Source organism: Leucoraja erinacea, unplaced genomic scaffold (genome assembly GCF_028641065.1).
Source record: "Leucoraja erinacea ecotype New England unplaced genomic scaffold, Leri_hhj_1 Leri_150S, whole genome shotgun sequence".
NCBI lineage: Eukaryota > Metazoa > Chordata > Chondrichthyes > Rajiformes > Rajidae > Leucoraja > Leucoraja erinaceus.
The window spans coordinates 178,419-198,271 of NW_026575792.1; the positions used below are offsets into that span (position 1 = coordinate 178,419).

Genomic DNA, 19,853 nt, shown 5'->3' on the forward strand with positions numbered 1-19,853 from the left:
GAATTTCAAGGAACTGCCGCGAGTCAACTGCCAGCTCATCAGCCGTGAGTGACCTGCCAGCACATCAGGTTTGAGTGACTGTGCCGCCACCCCAAAAATCCATTTGGCCCACAATGTCCATACTAGCCCTCTGGAAACCAGGCCCTTTAGCCCACTAGACCCATACTAGCACTCCAGAAAGACCCCCCCTGCTGGCTACCAATATTGGAATTGGTGGAGAGGTGGAAAATTGCATTGGGGGATCAGCCCTCCCTCCCGCCTGAACATGGGACCCAACGGGTCCCACTTAGTCTAGTATATATATATATGTGTGTGTGTGTGTGTATATGTGTGTATATATGTGTGTGTATATATATTTGTGTGTGTGTATATATATGTATGTGTGTATATATATGTACATATAGAATAGTTAGAATAGTTTCTTTATTGTCATTGTAACATGGGCCATGTACAACGAAATTTAAAATGTCAGCCAGTCAGTGCAGCATTCAAACATTTCTAAAGCTAACGAAACATCCACGGTAAAATAATAAAGATAAGCAAATAAATAAAAAACACAGACAAAGCACGCATACACACCCAACCCTCCATCCTTCTGTCGATTTCACCGTTACCACAGTCCCTTAGTCTGTATCGCCCCTGCGTTCCTATAGTCATATATATATATAGACAGACACACACATATATATATATATATATAGTAGACAAAATGCTGGAGTAACTCAGCGGGACAGGCAGCATCTCTGGAGAGAAGGAATGGGTGACGTTTTGTACCGAGACTTTTCATCAGACTGAAGAAGGGTCTCAACCCGAAACGTCCTTCCTTCGCTCCAGAGATGCCGCCTGACCCGCTGAGTTATTTCAGCATTTTGTGTCTACCTTCGGTTCAAACCAGCAGCTGCAGTCCCTTCTTACACATAGGAAAAGTTTAGATGCATATTCAGATTCAGATTCAATTTTAATTGTCATTGTCAGTGTACAGCACAGAGACAACGAAATGCATTTGGGCCAGGTATAGATGGGGCATCTTGATCGGCATGGGAAGGTTGGGCCCTGGGACCTGTTTTCATGCTGTAATGATCTTATGACAAGGATGGAGCCGTTAGGCTGAATGGCCTACTTTTGTCAGGTAAACGCTGCCAAATTTTCTGCCTGGCTCCCTGCCCCCATCCTCGAAAGCTTCAGAAGACGCAGGAAATATGTGCACAGGCTGGATATTGTCTGATACGGTATGGGACTTTCACCAGGATTGAAAGGCATTCCTCTGGCATCGTGTCAAATTGCATTCACCCCCCCCCCCCCCGAGGAGATAACAGCATTTCAATAAGGGTGAATTCAGCTCTCGGTTAAAAATGCGGATCAGCAGGTGGATCTAGCACGGGGGTGGGGGGAGCGCGAGGCAGCGCAGCCCAGGCCTCTGATGAGACACCACGGACACGGGCTGATCACTGATAGAGATCAGTGTTGCTGCAGCTAGAACAAACAGCCCTCAAAGCAGGCAGGGCATAACCCAAACAGAGTCGGCAGTCCCCAGCTAGTCGCTTTGGAGTGGGAGCAGTGACGGGGGGTAGCTGGGAGAGCAGGGTGAGCCGATCGCTATCTGGCGCCACTAGTCCACACAGCAGTGCAGAAGAACTGAAGGCTTCCCCCAGCGAGAAGCAGCCTCCCGAAGGCTTCCAACCTGAGGCTAAATGCGATTTGGACTGGAAGGTTATTGTTGTCACGGATGCTTTGTCACTACACAGTTCATGTGTGCGTGCTTGAAGTAGTCTACAGACCTAAACCCCAAAATGCTGGAGTAACTCAGCGGGTCAGGCAGCGTCCTGGAGCGTCATGGGTTGGTGACATTTCATAGAAACATCGGAAACAGGATCCCTTTAGCCACAAGGGCCACATCTAACTCCCTCTTAAATATAGCCAATGAACTGTGTGGCCTCAACTACTTTCTGTGGCAGAGAATTCCACAGATTCACCACTGTCTGTATAAAATGTTTTTCTCATCTCGGTCCTAAAAGACTTCCCCCTTATCCTCAAACTGTGTGACCCCTTGTTCTGGACTTCCCCAACATCGGGAACAATCTTCCTGCATCTAGCCTGTCCAACCCCTTAAGAATTTTGTAGGTTTCTATGAGATCCCCCCCTCAATCTTCTAAATTCTAGCGAGTACAAGCCGAGTCTATCCAGTCTGCGGTGCTTCTAACTGCGGCGAGGCAGGGACTTTAGATCTTCGACCGCCGGCCTGAGGCCTACACCATCTTGAAACCGCGGTCTCCGGTGGGGTGGCACCATTTCGGGACTTACCTCGTCTGCACATCTGGCCGCCCGCAGCGGCGACTGCGGAGGGTTGTGGACCCAACCACGGGGGAAAATGGAGGAGGACTGACCGAACTTTGTGCCTTCCGCCATAGTGGTGAATGCTGTGGTGGATGTTTGTGTTAAATTTTTTATTGTGTTTTGTGTGTGTTTTTTTTCTATTGTATCACTGCTGGCAAATTCATATCACTGCACTTTATGTGCACGTGGCAAATAAATCTGACTTGGCTTGTGCGGGAGGAAACTGGAGCACCTGGAGAAACCGCGCGCGGAGACGTACAGACAGCGCCCCATGTCAGGATGGAACCCGGGTCTCTGGCGCTGTGAGGCAGCAACTCTACCGCTGCTCCACTGCGCCGCGCTAACTCCTGACCTTGTTCCAGGCAGCGCAGCAGGCACTGGTTCGGGATAGGATGGTGGAAGAGTCCTGCAACGAGTGGCCCCTCACCCTCCCAGCACGGTGACTGTGAGATCTGGTGCTCTGTACATGAATGATGAGCACTTGGACTGAAGCCTTAAGCCCCTGTCCCACTCAGATTCAGATTCAGATTAAATTTAATTGTCATTGTCAGTGTACAGTACAGAGACAACGAAATGCATTTAGCATCTCCCTGGAAGAGCGACATAGCAAACGATTTGAATAAATAATAGTAAGTGTCCGGGGGGGGTGGTGATTGGCAGTCACCGAGGTACGTTGTTGAGTAGAGTGACAGCCGCCGGAAAGAAGCTGTTCCTCGACCTGCTGGTTCGGCAACGGAGAGACCTGTAGCGCCTCCCGGATGGTAGGAGGGTAAACAGTCCATGGTTGGGGTGAGAGCAGTCCTTGGCGATGCTGAGCGCCCTCCGCAGACAGCGCTTGCTTTGGACAGACTCAATGGAGGGGAGCGTGGAACCGGTGATGCGTTGGGTAATTTTCACCACCCTCTTCAATGCCTTCCGGTCGGAGACAGAGCAGTTGCCATACCATATTGTGATGCAGTTGGTAAGGATGCTCTCGATGGTGCAGCGGTAGAAGTTCACCAGGATCTGAGGAGATAGATGGACCTTCTTCAGTCTCCTCAGGAAGAAGAGACACTGATGAGCCTTCTTGATCAGAGTAGAGGTATTGTGGGTCCAAGAGAGGTCATCGGAGATGTTGATTCCCAGGAACCTGAAGCTAGAAACACGTTCCACCTCCACTTAGGAAACCTGAACGGAAACCTCAGGGGACTTTGCACCCCACCCAAGGTTTCCGTGCAGTTCCTGGAGGTTGCAGGTGGTTACCGGAGGTTGCGGGTAGTGGAAGCAGGTAGGCAGACTGACAAAAACCTCGGGGAACCGCACAGAAACCTTGGGTGGGGCACAAAGTCTCCAGAGGTTTCCGTTCAGGTTTCCTAAGTGGGACAGGGGCATTCTAGACAACAGGTGGTGGTGCGTTAGAGTTGCCGCCTCACAACGCCAGAGACCCGGGTTCCATCCTGTCTACGGGCGCAGTCCCTACGGATTTTATACGTTTTCCCTGCGTGGGTTTTCTCCGAGATCTTCGGTTTCCTCCCACACTCCAAAGACGTGCGGGGTTTGTAGGACAATTGGCTTGTTCGCAAATGTAAAATTGTGGGTGGATGATGGTGTAAGTGTGCGGGGATCGCTGGTCGGCGCGGACTCAATAGTCAATATAGTCAATTTAATTGTGGCATTTGGACCCTCTTGAGGAATCCCCAATTCACGAAATGTGTGAAAAATGTTCTTCTGCAGCCATACATTACAAACTTAAAAGCTAGACCCCAGACACAACATCCCCAACATTTACATTTTACATAAGCCATCCATCACATCGCTGTGATGGAAGGCCAAAAAAAAACTTATCTCTCCACTGCACTCTCCCCCCCCACCCCCCCCGATGTCAGAGTCAAAGTCAAAGCCCCCGGCTGGCGATGGCGATTGTCCCGCGGCCATTAAAGCCACGGGCAAAACATGGTTTTTTTTTTTTCGCACACCAGGTCTTGATGTCGGAGCCCCCGGCGTTAAATATTTTAGCCCCCGGCGTGCGCCAAAGCAGATATTCCCGCGGCCATTCCAAGCCGCGCGGGGCTTTTGTTAGGCCCCATTCCAAAGACTCGAATAAGCCGAAGGGCCTGTTTAAAGGAGCAAATCTCTAAACTCAGAAAGAAACCCTGGAAAGTTGGAGAGAAATAGTGGAAAAGGAGATCATTATTTACAGCCGCCAATCTTTGGGAGAGCACGGGCAAAACATTTTTTTTAAAGCGTCTTCTATGAAACAGTTAAAAAGGGTGCGACATGCCAAATGGGACAGCCGCTGACGTCAGGCGAGCCTCTCTCTCTCCCGCCAGTTGCCGAACAACGACAGCGGCAACAGGGGAAACTGGGCCTTGAATGCTCGTGATGTCACGGCCAGCCTCTTTCACTCTGCAGATGAAAGGGATGAAAAGAGCCGGAGGACAAAAGAGCGGCGGAGAGGAGGAAAAGACTGACGTCTGTTTTTGTAAACAAGAGGCCTGTAGAAGAGGCCCGCTCTCCACGTCGGAGTAGCTTGGCAAAAGACCGCCGGCTTAATTCAGCGGGACTTTCCAGCATGCCAGCAGAAGCAACAATCCATCTCTGTCGCTGCTTCTGCATAAATATTCCTGGACGCTGTCCATTCTTCCCCTTCCGTGGTCCGGGTAACCAGGGTTCATCGGAAGTGGATAGACAGCACAAGAACCAATAACCATATAACAATTACAGCACGGAAACAGGCCATCTCGACCCTTCTAGTCCGTGCCGAACACATAATCTCCCCTAGTCCCATATACCTGCGCTCAGACCATAACCCTCCATTCCCTTCCCATCCATATAACTATCCAATTTATTTTTAAATGATAAAAACGAACCTGCCTCCACCACCTCCACTGGAAGCTCATTCCACACAGCTACCACACTCTGAGTAAAGAAGTTCCCCCTCATGTTACCCCTAAACTTCAGTCCCTTAATTCTCAAGTCATGTCCCCTTGTTTGAATCTTCCCTACTCTCAGTGGGAAAAGCTTTTCCACGTCAACTCTGTCTATCCCTCTCATCATTTTAAAGACCTCTATCAAGACCCCCCTTAACCTTCTGCGCTCCAAAGAATAAAGCCCTAACTTGTTCAACCTTTCTCTGTAACTTAGTTGCTGAAACCCAGGCAACATTCTAGTAAATCTCCGCTGTACTCTCTCTATTTTGTTGCCATCCTTCCTATAATTAGGCGACCAAAATTGTACACCATACTCCAGAATTGGCCTCACCAATGCCTTGTACAATTTTAACATTACATCCCAACTTCTATACTCAATGCTCTGATTTATAAAGGCCAGCACACCAAAAGCTTTCTTTACCACCCTATCTACATGAGATTCCACTTTCAGGGAACTGTGCACAGTTATTCCCAGATCTCTCTGTTCACCTACATTCTTCAATTCCCTACCATTTACCATGTAATGTACCAGGAAACAAGATACACTTATTTGTTACATGTACCAGTTGGCACAGTGTGGTCATCAAACAACCATACAAAAATAAAAAACCAACACTACACCAGACTGATTCCTGGGATGGCAGGACTTTCATATGAGGAAAGACTGGATAGACTCGGCTTATACTCGCTAGAATTTAGAAGATCTAGGGTGGGATCTGATAGAAACTTACAAAATTCTGAAGGGGTTGGACAGGCTAGATGCAGGAAGATTGTTCCCGATGTTGGGGAAGTCCAGAACAAGGGGCCACACACACACACAGTTTAAGGATAAAGGGGGAAATCTTTTAGGACCGAGATGAGAAAAAAAAAATTCACACAGAAAGTGGTGGCATTCTCTGCCACAGAAGGTAGTTGAGGCCACACAGTTCATTGGCTATATTTAAGAGGGAGTTAGATGTGGCCCTTGTGGCTAAAGGGATCAGGGGGTATGGAGAGAAGGCAGGTACAGGATACTGAGTTGGATGATCAGCCATGATCATATTGAATGGCGAATGGTGCAGGCTCAAAGGGCCGAATGGCCTACTCCTGCACCTATTGTCTATGTTTCTATGTTTCTACCCCATGATCATATTGAATGGCGAATGGTGCAGGCTCAAAGGGCCAAATGGCCTACTCCTGCACCTATTGTCTATGTTTCTATGATCAGCCATGATCACATTGAATGGCGGTGCTGGCTCGAAGGGCCGAATGGCCTACTCCTGCACCTATTTTCTATGATCAGCCATGATCACATTGAATGGCGGTGCTGGCTCGAAGGGCCGTATGGCCTACTCCTGCACCTATTGTCTATTGTCACGTACAACACTGCCTCTGGTGATATTTACCTTCATCCAAATGTATGGGGTGGGAGATGGCAACCTTCACGTGGTACGCCCTGTTTCAACGAATGCAATCAACCTGGCATGCACCATCAAATATGATGAAATAGAACAAGTTGCCCTACAACATTAGGCTGCACATGCCACACGCAAGAAGAAGAACCAAACGTATTCGGCTGTTAAGGGGGGGGGGGGGGGGGGGGGGGGGGGGGGGGGGGGAGGGTTAGATTTTATAGGAACCTGAGGGGGTAACATTTTTATGCAAAGCATGGTGGGTGTTTGGAAGGAGCTGCTGGAGGAGATAATTGAGGCAGGTACAATCCCAACGTTTAAGAACCATTTCCACAGGTATATGGATAGGACGGATTTGGAAGGATATGGGCCAATCGCAGCAAGATGGGATATAAGTCCTTAGGTGGCGCGACTCTGGTCAGAGGGCCTCTGCAGCCTGTCCGCGTTTTTACCTATGTTTATATGATTTTTGGGATTTTATGTTGGGTGTGTGTGTGGGGGGGGTGGGAGGGATGAAACTTTTAAAGCACTGGAGACCCGACCTTTTTTTCGTCGGGTCTACTCTCGTTGAGAACGAGAAGCGGCCTCCAACAGAAGAGCCGGGGACTCTGGTGCTACGACTCACCGTCACCGTCGCGGGGCTGGCCGAGTCCGAAGCGGGTGGAGCGGTGGAGGAGCGCTGCTGCTGCTGCTGCTGCGGCCCGACCGGAGAGTCGGAGGCTCAAACGGCAGGTCACGCGGCAAGGGAGCCCGCGGGGGAGGGATCCTTTAGGGCTCCTGCAAGAAGAACTTTTTCCACACGCGTTGCGGGGTCGAAGAGCTCCTGGAGCGGGGCCTGACATCACCGCCCCGCGCGGCTTGGAATGGCCGCGGGACTCTGCGAGCGCACGCCGGGGACTCCAACATCAAGACCCGGTGTGCGACCTCGCATCACCCGGCGTGGCTTTAATGGCCGCGGGACAATTGCCATCGCCAGCCGGGGGCTTTGACTTTGACTCTGACATCGGGGGGGGGGGGAGAGTGCAGTGGAGAGATAAGTTTTTTTGGCCTTCCATCACAGCTATGTGATGGATGTTTATGTAAAATGTAAATTATGTTGTGTCTGGGGTCTATTTGTGTGTAATGTATGGCTGCAGAAACGGCATTTCATTTGGACCTCCAGGGGTCCAAATGACAATTAAATAGACTATTGACTATTGACTATTAGTCTGCTTGTGTTACTTGACATACTGTTTTTAAGAAGGAACTGCAGATGCTGGAAAATGGAAGGTAGACAAAAGTGCTGGAGGAACTTAGCGGGTGCAGCAGCATCTGTGGAGCGAAGGAAATAGGCAACGTTTCGGGCCGAAACCCTTCTCCTGGTACTTGACACACTACCAGGTAGTTCCTCGTCGAGAAAATGAGAGCAAGTGCTTTGAATCAGTGCCATTTCTCACTGCAGATTACTGTATAATTTGCCATCATTTTCCACAAACTCTTCCTGCATTTTCCTCGGAGACTAGTCTAATTACTCCAGATTGGAACATGGAATCACAGTTGATCTTGCTAATGCTAATCCCCGGAACGCTAATATTTCCTTGTGCAATTTTCATGTGATTATATGTGTATTTTTAGTTGGAAAAACTGCACAAGATCTTACGCAGTCATTCAGTGTGTTGTATTTGCTAATCCCCTGCATGGATTGACATCGAAACGTGAAAATTAACAAACTCCAGATGCTGGGGGAATGCGGAATAAAAATAGAATCTGCTGGAAACACTCAATGGGTCAGGCAGCATCTGTGGAAAAGGGGCAATGGGGATATTGCGTGAGAACTTAAGAACAGGAAGAGACATAGAAACATAGAAAATAGGTGCAGGAGTAGGCCATTCGGCCCTTCGAGCCTGCACCGCCATTCAATATGATCATGGCTGATCATAGAAACCTAGAAAAAAGGTGCAGGAGTAGGCCATTCGGCCCTTCGAGCCTGCACCGCCATCAGGGCTGATCATCCAACTCAGTATCCCATACCTGCCTTCTCTCCATACCCCCTGATCCCTTTAGCCACAAGAGCCTGCACCGCCATTCAATATGATCATGGCTGATCATGCAACTCAGTATCCCGTCCCTGCCTTCTCTCCATACCCCCTGATCCCTTTAGCCACATCTAACTCCCTCTTAAATATAGCCAATGAACTGTGTGGCCTCAACTACCTTCTGTGGCAGAGAGTTCCACAGATTCACCACTCTCTGTGTGAAAAAAAAAAATTCTCATCTCGGTCCTAAAAGATTTCCCCCTTATCCTTAAACTGTGTGTGTGGCCCCTTGTCCTGGACTTCCCCAACATCGGGAACAATCTTCCTGCATCTAGCCTGTCCAACCCCTTAAGAATTTTGTAAGTTTCTATAAGATCCCCCCCTCAATCTTCTAAATTCCAGCGAGTACAAGCCGAGTCTTTCTTCATATGAAAGTCCTGCCATCCCAGGAATCAGTCTGGTGAACCTTCTCTGTAGTCCCTCTGTGGCAAGAATGTGTTTCCCTGTGTGCCCCTGTCTAACCACCATACACCATCAATGCACCCCAATACATCTTACACATGTGATGTCTTGATAATTGAAATGAAACAACTGAATTCAATTAGTTTGCTTCTTCAAAGCCCATGGTTAAGTAAATGTCTGTGTTGTGTTAAACATCCTGCGGTTCCCAGTGTGGTTTAATTATGTTTTGAAATTCGCAGGACAAGCGGCTTCTGCTGAAACCACTTGATTCTAATCTAGATTGAAAACATTGCCTTTCCCCTGATCCTCATTTGCCAAATTTTGTTTATCCTTCCAAGGACATCGAAACATAGACAATAGGTGCAGGAGGAGGCCATTCGGCCCTTCAGCACCGCCATTCATTGCGATCATGGCTGATCGTCCCCAATCAATAACCCGTGTCTGCCTTCTCCCCATATCCCTTGATTCCACTAGCCCCTGGAGCTCTATCTAATGCCCCTGTCCCACTTAGGAAACCTGAACGGAAACCTCTGGAGACTTTGCGCCCCACCCAAGGTTTCCGTGCGGTTCCCGGAGGTTTTTGTCAGTCTCCCTACCTGCTTCCACTACCTGCAACCTCCTGCAACCTCCGGGAACCACACGGAAACCTTGGGTGGGGCGCAAAGTCTCCAGAGGTTTCCGTTCAGGTTTCCTAAGTGGTACAGGGGCATAACTCTCTCTTAAATCCATCCAGTGACTTGGCCTCCACTGCCCTCTGTGGCAGGGAATTCCACAAATTCACACAACTCTCTGGGTGAAAACGTTTTGTTCTCACCTCAGTCTTAAATGACCTCCCCTTCATTCTAAGACTGTGTGTGTGTGGCCCCTGGTTCTGGACTCGCCCCAACATTGGGAACATTTTTCCTGCATCTCGCATGATGGGCCGAATGGCCCAATTCTACTCCTATCTATTATGATCTTACGAAAATGCAGATTCTATATTGGTGTTCAAGAAGGAACTGCAGATGCTGGAAGATCGAAGGTAGACAAAAATGCTGGAGAAACTCAGCGGATGCAGCAGCATCTATGGAGCGAAGGAAATAGGCGACGTTTCGGGCCGAAACCCTTCTTCAGACTGCTTCTGGTTTTGGTAGTGACTGGCTACTGATTGTCAATGACTGCATGATATAAAAACAACTGAGAACGCGCGTGTCGTCACCTCTACACTTACGCAAGAGTTCTTAAGCACTTAAGAGTTCATATGAAGAAAGACTGGATAGACTCGGCTTGTATTCGCTAGAATTTAGAAGATTGAGGGGGGGGGATCTTATAGAAACTTACAAAATTCTTAAGGGGTTGGACAGGCTAGATGCAGGAAGATTGTTCCCGATGTTGGGGAAGTCCAGAACAAGGGGTCACACAGTTTAAGGATAAGGGACAAATCTTTTAGGACTGAGATGAGAAAAACATTTTTTTTCACACACAGAGAGTGGTGAATCTGTGGAATTCTCTGCCACAGAAAGTAGTTGAGGCCACACAGTTCATTGGCTATATTTAATCAATCAATCAATCAATCAATCAATCAATCAACCTTTATTGTCATCTTGCAAGCAACAGTTGTACAGTGCAAAAAGAGGGAGTTAGATGTGGCCCTTGTGGCTAAAGGGATCAGGGGGTATGGAGAGAAGGCAGGGATGGGATACTGAGTTGGATGATCAGCCATGATCTTATTGAATGGCGAATGGTGCAGGCTCGAATGGCCTCTACTCCTGCACCTATTGTCTATGTTTCAATGTCACCCGTCATATAGCTGGGCCTTAATACAAATTCAGATTCAGATTCAATTTTTATTGTCATTGTCAGTGTACAGTACAGAGACAACAAAATGCATTTAGCATCTCCCTGGAAGAGCGACATAGCAAACGATTTGAATAAATAATAATAAGTGTCCTGGGGGGGGGGGTGGTGATTGGCAGTCACCGAGGTACTGAGGCTCCAAGCTGGCAGAGTGTGGCTCTACACACAGTACAGCTGGATGTCCTCACAGGCTGGAGAAATGATTTGACCCCCACCACTCTCCCACTAACACCCCCCACCCTAACCCTCCATCATTCCTGCCACAGCCTCCCACACTTTCTCATCAGTAAGCAAGCTGTTGAGATGTGCCGTCTGTTCAGCTGCCTGCCCGGCTGTAGGGAGTGTCGCAAAGGCCCGTGGCAGCCTGTGTTTGTGTGCTGACCACCAGGTGGCGCTTCGATGGCAGCCTCGCCTGCAGTCTGTCTGTCCTTTTCAGTTTGTTCTTTGTTATTTTTAGTGGGTTTTTTAAAGTTTGTGTTCATGTTCTCTGGTTCGTTTGATGTGGGGGAGGGGGGAAACTTTTCGTCAATCTCTTGCCGTGCTACAGATGCAATTGTTTACCGGATCGTAGCTCTATTGAGAACGAGGGGTCGGCCATTTAGAACGGAGACGAGGAAACACTTTTTCTCACAGTGAGAGTTGCGAGTCTGTGGAATTCTCCGCCGCAGAGGGCGGTGGAGGCCGGTTCTCTGGATGCTTTCAAGAGAGAGCTAGATAGGGCTCTTAAAGATAGTGGAGTCAGAGGGATATGGGGAGAAGGCAGGAATGGGGTACTGATTGGGGATGATCAGCCATGATTGGATACGCATATGGATGAGAAGGGAATGCATTTCGTTGTCTCTGTACTGTACACTGACAATGACAATTAAAATTGAATCTGAATCTCAATCTGAATCTGAATCGGAGGGTTATGGTATGAGTGCAGGCAGGTGGGACTAAGGGGGAAAAAAAATTGTGTTCGGCACGGACTTGTAGGGCTGAGATGGCCTGTTTCCGTGCTGTAATTGTTATATGGTTATATGATCACATTGAATGGCGGTGCTGGCTCGAAGGGCCGAACATGTGTGTGTCTTGTGTGGGGGGTGGTGTGTGGGGGGGAGGGGGAAACCATTTTGGTCGCCTCCTCCATGGAGAGGCGACTTTTTCCAGGTCGCCTGCCCCGTGGCCTAACAGCAAGGCTCGGGGCGCGGCGTTTCCCGGAGACACGCCCGGGACCTCAGCGTGGACTCTCGGCATGGAGCGGGCTCGCCGGAGGGGAGCGCTCCGTTTCATAGAAACATAGAAATTAGGTGCAGGAGTAGGCCATTCGGCACTTCGAGCCTGCACCGCCATTCAATATGATCATGGCTGATCATCCAACTCAGTATCCCGTACCTGCCTTCTCTCCATACCCTCTGATCCCCTTGGCCACAAGGGCCACATCTAACTCCCTCTTAAATATAGCCAATGAAGTGGCCTCAACTACCCTCTGTGGCAGAGAGTTCCAGAGATTCACCACTCTCTGCGTGAAAAAAGTTCTTCTCATCTCGGTTTTAAAGGATTTCCCCTTTATCCTTAAGCTGTGACCCCTTGTCCTGGATCACTGGCAGCCTGATGCCGCGGGCTGCAGCGTTTCAGTCGGCGCGGCGTCTACAGCCCGGGATCCCTCGTGGGGGAAGAAGGAGCTTCCACCGCCGGCCCGCGGCCAACTTCTACCGCGGTGCCCGGCGTGGACTTAACATCGCCCCTGGAGGGGGAGCTTCCACCGCCGGCCCTGTGGTCTGCGGTGCTTCTGGCTGCGGCGGGGACTTCAAATCTTCGACCGCCGGCCTGCGGCCTACACCAACCTAAAGCTGCGGTCTCCGGTGGGGAAGAGCCGATCCTGGACTCTGGTCCCAACCACAGGGGGAAATGGAGGAATTTTGTGATGGATGTTGTGGTGGATGTTTGTGTTACATTGTTATTGTGTATTGTGTGTTATTTCTCATTGTACCGCTGCTGGCAAATTCATTTCACTTGCACTTTATGTGCAATGTGACGAATAAAACTGATTGTTGTTGTTGTTCAGAACGCCATGATCATAGAAATTATAGAAACATAGAAATTAGGTGCAGGAGTAGAGGCCATTCGGCCCTTTGAGCCTGCACCGCCATTCAATATGATCATGGCTGATCATCCAACTCAGTATCCCGTACCTGCCTTCTCTCCATACCCCCTGATCCCCTTAGCCACAAGGGCCACATCTAACTCCCTCTTAAATATAGCTCAACTACCCTCTGTGGCAGAGAGTTCCAGAGATGGCCTCCACTCTCTGTTGTCTATTGCCTGCGGCCTAACATGTTCTTGGAGATCTCGGTTTTAAAGATTTCCTCCCCATCCTTAAGCGATGACCCCTTGTCCTGGACTTCCCTAACATCGAGAACAATCTTCCTGCAACTAGCCTGTCCAACCCCTTAAGAATTTTGTAAGTTTCTATAAGATCCCCTCTCAGATCTTCTAAATTCTAGAGAGTATAAACCAAGTCTATCCAGTCTTTCTTCATAAGACAGTCCCGACAGTCACATTGAATGGCGGTGCTGGCTCGAAGGGCCGAGTGGCCTCTACTCCTGCATCTGTTGTGTATTGTCTGCGGCCTAACATGGTGGAGCTAGAGGCGTAGCTCGGGACTGACTTTGAGCCCCACCGCAGTGCAGAGACGATGGTGCCCGTAACCCTGTGCCACACCGAGAGAGAGTCAGCTGGATTGTTGACCTTGGAGTGCAACCATACACACAAATCATTCTGGTCCTCTAACCCATGGGGCAAGAGGGAGATGCAGGCTGACGTGGAAGGAAGGAAATCAGAAATAATATCTGAACTGGGCTATTATTTTTGTAATGTATGTAGCACAGCAAATCTGATATTCAGGATTTAAAAATCTGGAAGGTTGAAAGAGATGGCAAGATATTCATGCACCATTTGCGATCTTGTTCGGCCTCAACCAGCAGTAACAATGCTGGTGTCAGCCATTTAACATAGAAACATAGAAAATAGGTGCAGAAGTAGAGGCCATTCGGCCCTTTGAGCCTGCACCATTCGCCATTCAATATGATCATGGCTGATCATCCAACTCAGTATCCCGTCCCTGCCTTCTCTCCATACCCCCTGATCCCTTTAGCCACAAGGGCCACATCTAACTCCCTCTTAAATATAGCCAATGAACTTTGGCCTCAACTACCTTCTGTGGCAGAGAATTCCACCACTCTCTGTGTGAAAAATGGTTTTCTCATCTCGGTCCTAAAAGATTTCCCCCTTTATCCTTAAACTGTGTGTGTGACCCCTTGTTCTGGACTTCCCCAACATCGGGAACAATCTTCCTGCATCTAGCCTGTCCAACCCCTTAAGAATTTTGTAAGTTTCTATAAGATCCCCCCCTCAATCTTCTGAATTCTAGCGAGTACAAGCCGAGTCTATCCAGTCTTTCTTCATATGGACGTCCTCAAACTGTTGCCACTGAAAGTGCGGCTAAAACTCTTAATTGGTCGCCTATGAACTGCAGTTATATAGAAACATAGGAAATAGGTGCAGGAGGAGGCCATTCGGCAGGTACAGGATACTGAGTTGCAGGGGCGGAAAACCCGGGGGGGGGGGGGGGGGCAGAGGGGACACGTCCCCCCCATGTTTTGAGAGGTGGGGGACATAACCCCCCCCCCTCCCAGGTTTTTGTCATCCCGATTTTAAAATCGGCGTTTTTAGCGCTGGATTGAGCCTCCGAAGCCTCGCACGTGTGTGTGAGTGTACGCATGCGGGCGTGGCCGCCAAAACATTGTGTCCCCCGTCCCCTCCATGTTTTGATAGCGAATTGAAGGAAGGACATTCTTGCCATATAGGGAGTGCAGAGACGGTTCACCAGACTGATTCCTGGGATGTCAGGACTGTCTTATGAAGAAAGACTGGATAGACTTGGTTTATACTCTCTAGAATTTAGGAGATTGAGAGGGGATCTTATAGAAACTTACAAAATTCTTAAGGGGTTGGACAGGCTAGATGCAGGAAGATTGTTCCCGATGTTAGGGAAGTCCAGGACAAGGGGTCACAGCTTAAGGATAAGGGGGAAATCCTTTAAAACCGAGATGAGAAGAACTTTTTTCACACAGAGAGTGGTGAATCTCTGGAATTCTCTGCCACTGAGGGTAGTTGAGGCCACACAGTTCATTGGCTATATTTAAGAAGGAGTTAGATGTGGCCCTTGTGGCTAAGGGGATCAGGGGGTATGGAGAGAAGGCAGGTACGGGATACTGAGTTGGATGATCAGCCATGATCATATTGAATGGCGGTGCAGGCTTGAAGGGCCGAATGGCCTCCACTCCTGCACCTATTGTCTATGTTTCTATGAATTAGGTTGTCAATGTGGGACAGGCCCTTTAGGGTAGTCAAGTATTGAAAGTTTAGATACATACACGTTGTGTACATGGGGACTGGCTCTCCACCCCTCATTTATTTTACTGTTCATGTGTTTAGATCGCAGATACACGTTGCACAAAGGATATGTTGTGAGCAGGAAGCCAACAGGAGGCAAAGAGGCTGCTTGATTCTTTAATCAGTCATTAAAATGAAATTTCCCCCGAAATAATTGAAGACATTTAATATGTGGGGACGATTATCCGTTTAGTGAACTTGGAGTTTGGGATTTGGGACTTGATGGTCTATGGCAATGGAACAATTGCTGGAACCGACGGGCCGTTTTTGAGCTGCTGAGCTGATAACAGCGAGCCCTGTAACATAGAAACATAGAAAATAGGTACAGGAATAGAGGCCATTCGGCCCTTCGAGACTGCACTGCCATTCAATATGATCATGGCTTATCATCCAACTCAGTTGAGGCACACGAGTCTACCAATATCATCTTCATCAGCCAACAGGTACTAACTCCCCCCCTTCCCCCTCCCCCCCCCCCCCCCCCCCCTCTCTCCTCCCTCCGTCTCAGCCACCCTCCCCCCCTCCCCCCTCCCCCTCCAGTTAGTAATGCAAAACACAGAGCTGCTCTCAGATCATGGACTCATAGAAACATAGACAATAGGTGCAGGAGTAGAGGCCATTCGGCCCTTCGAGCCTGCACTGCCATTCAATATGATCATGGCTTATCATCCAACTCAGTATCCCATACCTGCCTTCTCTCCATACCCCCTGATCCCTTTAGCCACAAGGGCCACATCTAACTCCCTGTTAAATATAGCCAATGAACTGTGGCCTCAGCTACCTTCTGTGGCAGAGAATTCCACAGATTCACCACTCTGAACCAGACCCGTTTCATTCCAAGCTCGGGGAACCCATAACATTGTTCCCTGCACACACACACTACATTTTCTAAATTTCTATGTTTCTACACACCAAGGACAATTTTATTAATGTTTAATGTTTTATGTGTCATTGCTAACTGTCACGTGCGGGGCAGAGCACCAAGGCAAATTCCTTGTATGTGAATTATTGGCCAATAAACTTATTCAAATTCAAATTCAAATTTTATGTGTTAACCGGCCTGGGCAGTTCTTTGCTTCTTATGTTTCCCAATTGGTGGCTGGTCGGAGCCAAGTTGCCGGACTGCCTGCGATCAGATAGCACAAAGTACTTTGGGAAGTTGGAGCCGAGACCTTCCAGTCTGTGCGGCTCCATCTCCATGATCAGTGCGTTAATGTGGGTTGTCGTCAGCAGGGGTCACATTAGATTTCTACTTCGAGTGGAAGTCTGGCATTCTTTCTGTTTGCACTGATAACAGTGGCTCCCAGGGTCATTTCAAGTCAAGCCAGGTTTATTGTCACTTGCCTGACCCGAGTGAGGTATAACAACTGTGAAAAATCTTGCTTGCAGCAGCAGCGTCACAGGCAATAGACAATAGGTACAGGAGTAGAGGCCATTCGGCCCTTCGACCTAGCACCACCATTCAATATGATCATGGCTGGTCATCCCCAATCAGTACCTCGTTCCTGCCTTCTCCCCATATCCCCTTACTCCGCTATCTTTAGGCTTTAGACACTTTAGGCTTTTAGATGGCGGGACTGTCATATGAGGAGGGGGGGGGGGGGAAGAAAGGAATCATGTTAAACATCTTACAAAGGTCTGAAGAAACGTCTCGAAGATTGTGTACAGTTTTGGTCTCCTAATTTGAGGAAGGACATCCTTGTGATTGAGGCAGTGCAGCGTAGGTTCACCAGATTGATCCCTGGGATGGCGGGACTGTCATATGAGGAAAGATTGAAAAGACTAGGCTTGTATTCACTGGAGTTTAGAAGGATGAGGGGGGGGGATCTTATAGAAACGTATAAAATTATAAAAGGACTGGACAAGCTAGATGCAGGAAAAATGTTCCCAATGTTGGGCGAGTCCAGAACCAGGGGCCACACACACACACGTCTTAGAATAAAGGGGAGGACATTTAAGACTGAGGTGAAAAAAAACTTTTTCACCCAGAGAGTTGTGTGAATTTGTGGAATTCCCTGCCACAGAGGGCAGTGGAGGCCAAGTCACTGGATGGATTTAAGAGAGAGTTAGATAGAGCTCTAGGGACTAGTGGAGTCAAGGGATATGGGGAGAAGGCAGGCACGGGTTATTGATAGGGGACGATCAGCCATGATCGCAATGAATGGCGAATGGTGCTGGCTCGAAGGGCCGAATGGCCTCCTCCTGCACCTATTGTCTGTGTTTCGGGTCGAGACCCTTGAAGTCCCGAAACGTTGGCTATTTCCTTCGCCCCATAGATGCTGCCCACCTCACCCGCTGAGTTTCTCCAGCATTTTTGTCTACCTTCGATTTCCCAGCATCTGCACAGTTCCTTCTCAAACGCCATATATCTTTGGTATCTGTGGGCGAACCCAAAGATCTTATAGGGGACCGTTCACCCGCCGCCCTGTCTCTCTCTCTCTCTCTCTCTCTCTCACACACGCACATGCAAACCAAAGATCTTTGGGGCCAATAGCGAACCAAAGATCTTATAGCTTGTGAGCCATTTAAAAAAAGAAATGATTTAAAAAACATTAAAAAAGACAATTACCAGAGTCAAATTTGATTCTTGACAAGAAGTATGAACTGGCAGAATGATAGAAACATAGAAATTAGGTGCAGGAGTAGAGGCCATTCGGCCCTTCGAGCCTGCACCGCCATTCAATATGATCATGGCTGATCATCCAACTCAGTATCCCGTACCTGCCTTCTCTCCATACCCCCTGATCCCCTTAGCCACAAGGGCCACATCTAACTCCCTCTTAAATATAGCAAATTTATATGATGAATCTAACCCTATATCACACACACAAACTGTTGCCCCGCAACATTGATTACACTGTGAGTCAGGTCAGGTACAAAGATCCTATAGCAGAGCTATAAATCTTTGGTCAGGTAGGCTCCGGTTACTAAAATGGGCGGGGGAAAAATGCCCAGGATCCCCTCCGTGGCGTACTTACACGTCAGCCCATTGCATTTCCACATGCTCTTTGTACCAAAGATCCTATAGCGGAGCAAGATAGGCTACTCCTGCTAAATGCAATGGGCTGACGTGTAGTAGCTATGGAGGGGATCATGGGCATTTTTCCACGCCCATTTTAGCAACCTGAGCCTACCTAACCCGACCCGACTTGCACTGTAATCAATGTTGCGGGGCAACAGTTTGTGTGGGTCAGATTCATAAATCTGTCAGTTCAAACTTCTTGTCAAGAATAAAATTTGTATTTTGGTAATTGTCTTTTTTAATGTTTTTTAAATCATTTCTTTTTAAATGGCTCCGCTATAGGATCTTGGCTTTGTACCGAACTGCGATCTCACACTTGACTTCCGCTTTGTAAAACTCGTCGTGAATTTTTTTTGTCACACACACACACACAGCCGGCTCCGGTGACCAAAGATCTTTGCTTTGCATTGGCCCACAGGACCGCAATAGATCCTGGCGTTGAGTTGCGGTGGTGGACTCGTCAATTGAAAGCGAAGATAGGCAGCCAGAGAATAGGTGTAACTAACGGTGAGACTTTGTTACTCCACGTTCCAGTGGAACGCGATACATTGTTGCATCGTTCCATTGGAACGCGATACATTGTTACACCGTTCCATTGGAACGCGATACATTGTTGGAACGCGATACATTGTTACATCGTTCCAATGGAACGCGATACATTGTTACATCGTTCCAATGGAACGCGATACATTGTTACATCGTTCCATTGGAACGCGATACATTGTTGCATCGTTCCATTGGAACGCGATACATTGTTACATCGTTCCAATGGAACGCGACACATTGTTACATCGCGTTCCACGGGGCGAGGTGGCGTCTCTCCGAGAGCTAGATAGGGCTCTTAAAGATAGCGGAGTCAGGGGATATGGGGGGAGAAGGCAGGAACGGGGTACTGATTGGGGATGATCAGCCACGATCACATTGAATGGCAATTTTTCACACAGAGAGTGGTGAATCTCTGGAACTCTCTGCCACAGAGGGTAGTTGAGGCCAGTTCATTGGCTATATTTAAGAGGGCGTTAGATGTAGCCCTTGTGGCTAAGGGGATCAGGGGGTATGGAGAGAAGGCAGGTACAGGTTACTGAAAAAAGCTGGAGAAACTCAGCGGGTGCAGCAGCATCTATGGAGCGAAGGAAATAGGCAACGTTTCGGGCCGAAACCCTTCTTCGTTTAAGGATAAAGGGGAAATCTTTTAGGACCGAGATGAGAAAAACATTTTTCATGAGAGTGGCGATTCTCTGGAATTCTCTGCCACAGAAGATAGTTGAGGCCAGTTCATTGGCTATATTTAAGAGGGAGTTAGATGTGGCCCTTGTGGCTAAAGGTGTCAGGAGGTATGGGGAGAAGGCAGGTACAGGATACTGAGTTGGATGATCAGCTGTGATCATATTGAATGGCGGTGCAGGCTCGAAGGGCCGAATGGCCTACTCCTGCACCTAATTTCTAT

General features: G+C 48.5%; 1 protein-coding gene across 3 annotated transcripts in view; it reads left to right on the forward strand.

Annotated features, from left to right (window-relative positions):
- Positions 1 to 19,853, forward strand: part of nudt22 (nudix (nucleoside diphosphate linked moiety X)-type motif 22) — a 34,864-nt gene that overhangs the window by 1,613 nt on the left and 13,398 nt on the right. The window contains exon 1 of one of the 3 annotated variants that reach the window (XM_055665800.1): positions 18,775 to 18,913. The exons of the other annotated variants lie outside the window; for them this stretch is intronic. The gene's annotated coding sequence lies outside the window, so the exon portion shown is untranslated. Of the gene's footprint in view, positions 1 to 18,774; positions 18,914 to 19,853 lie in introns of those variants that run through there. 3 annotated transcript variants of the gene reach the window in all.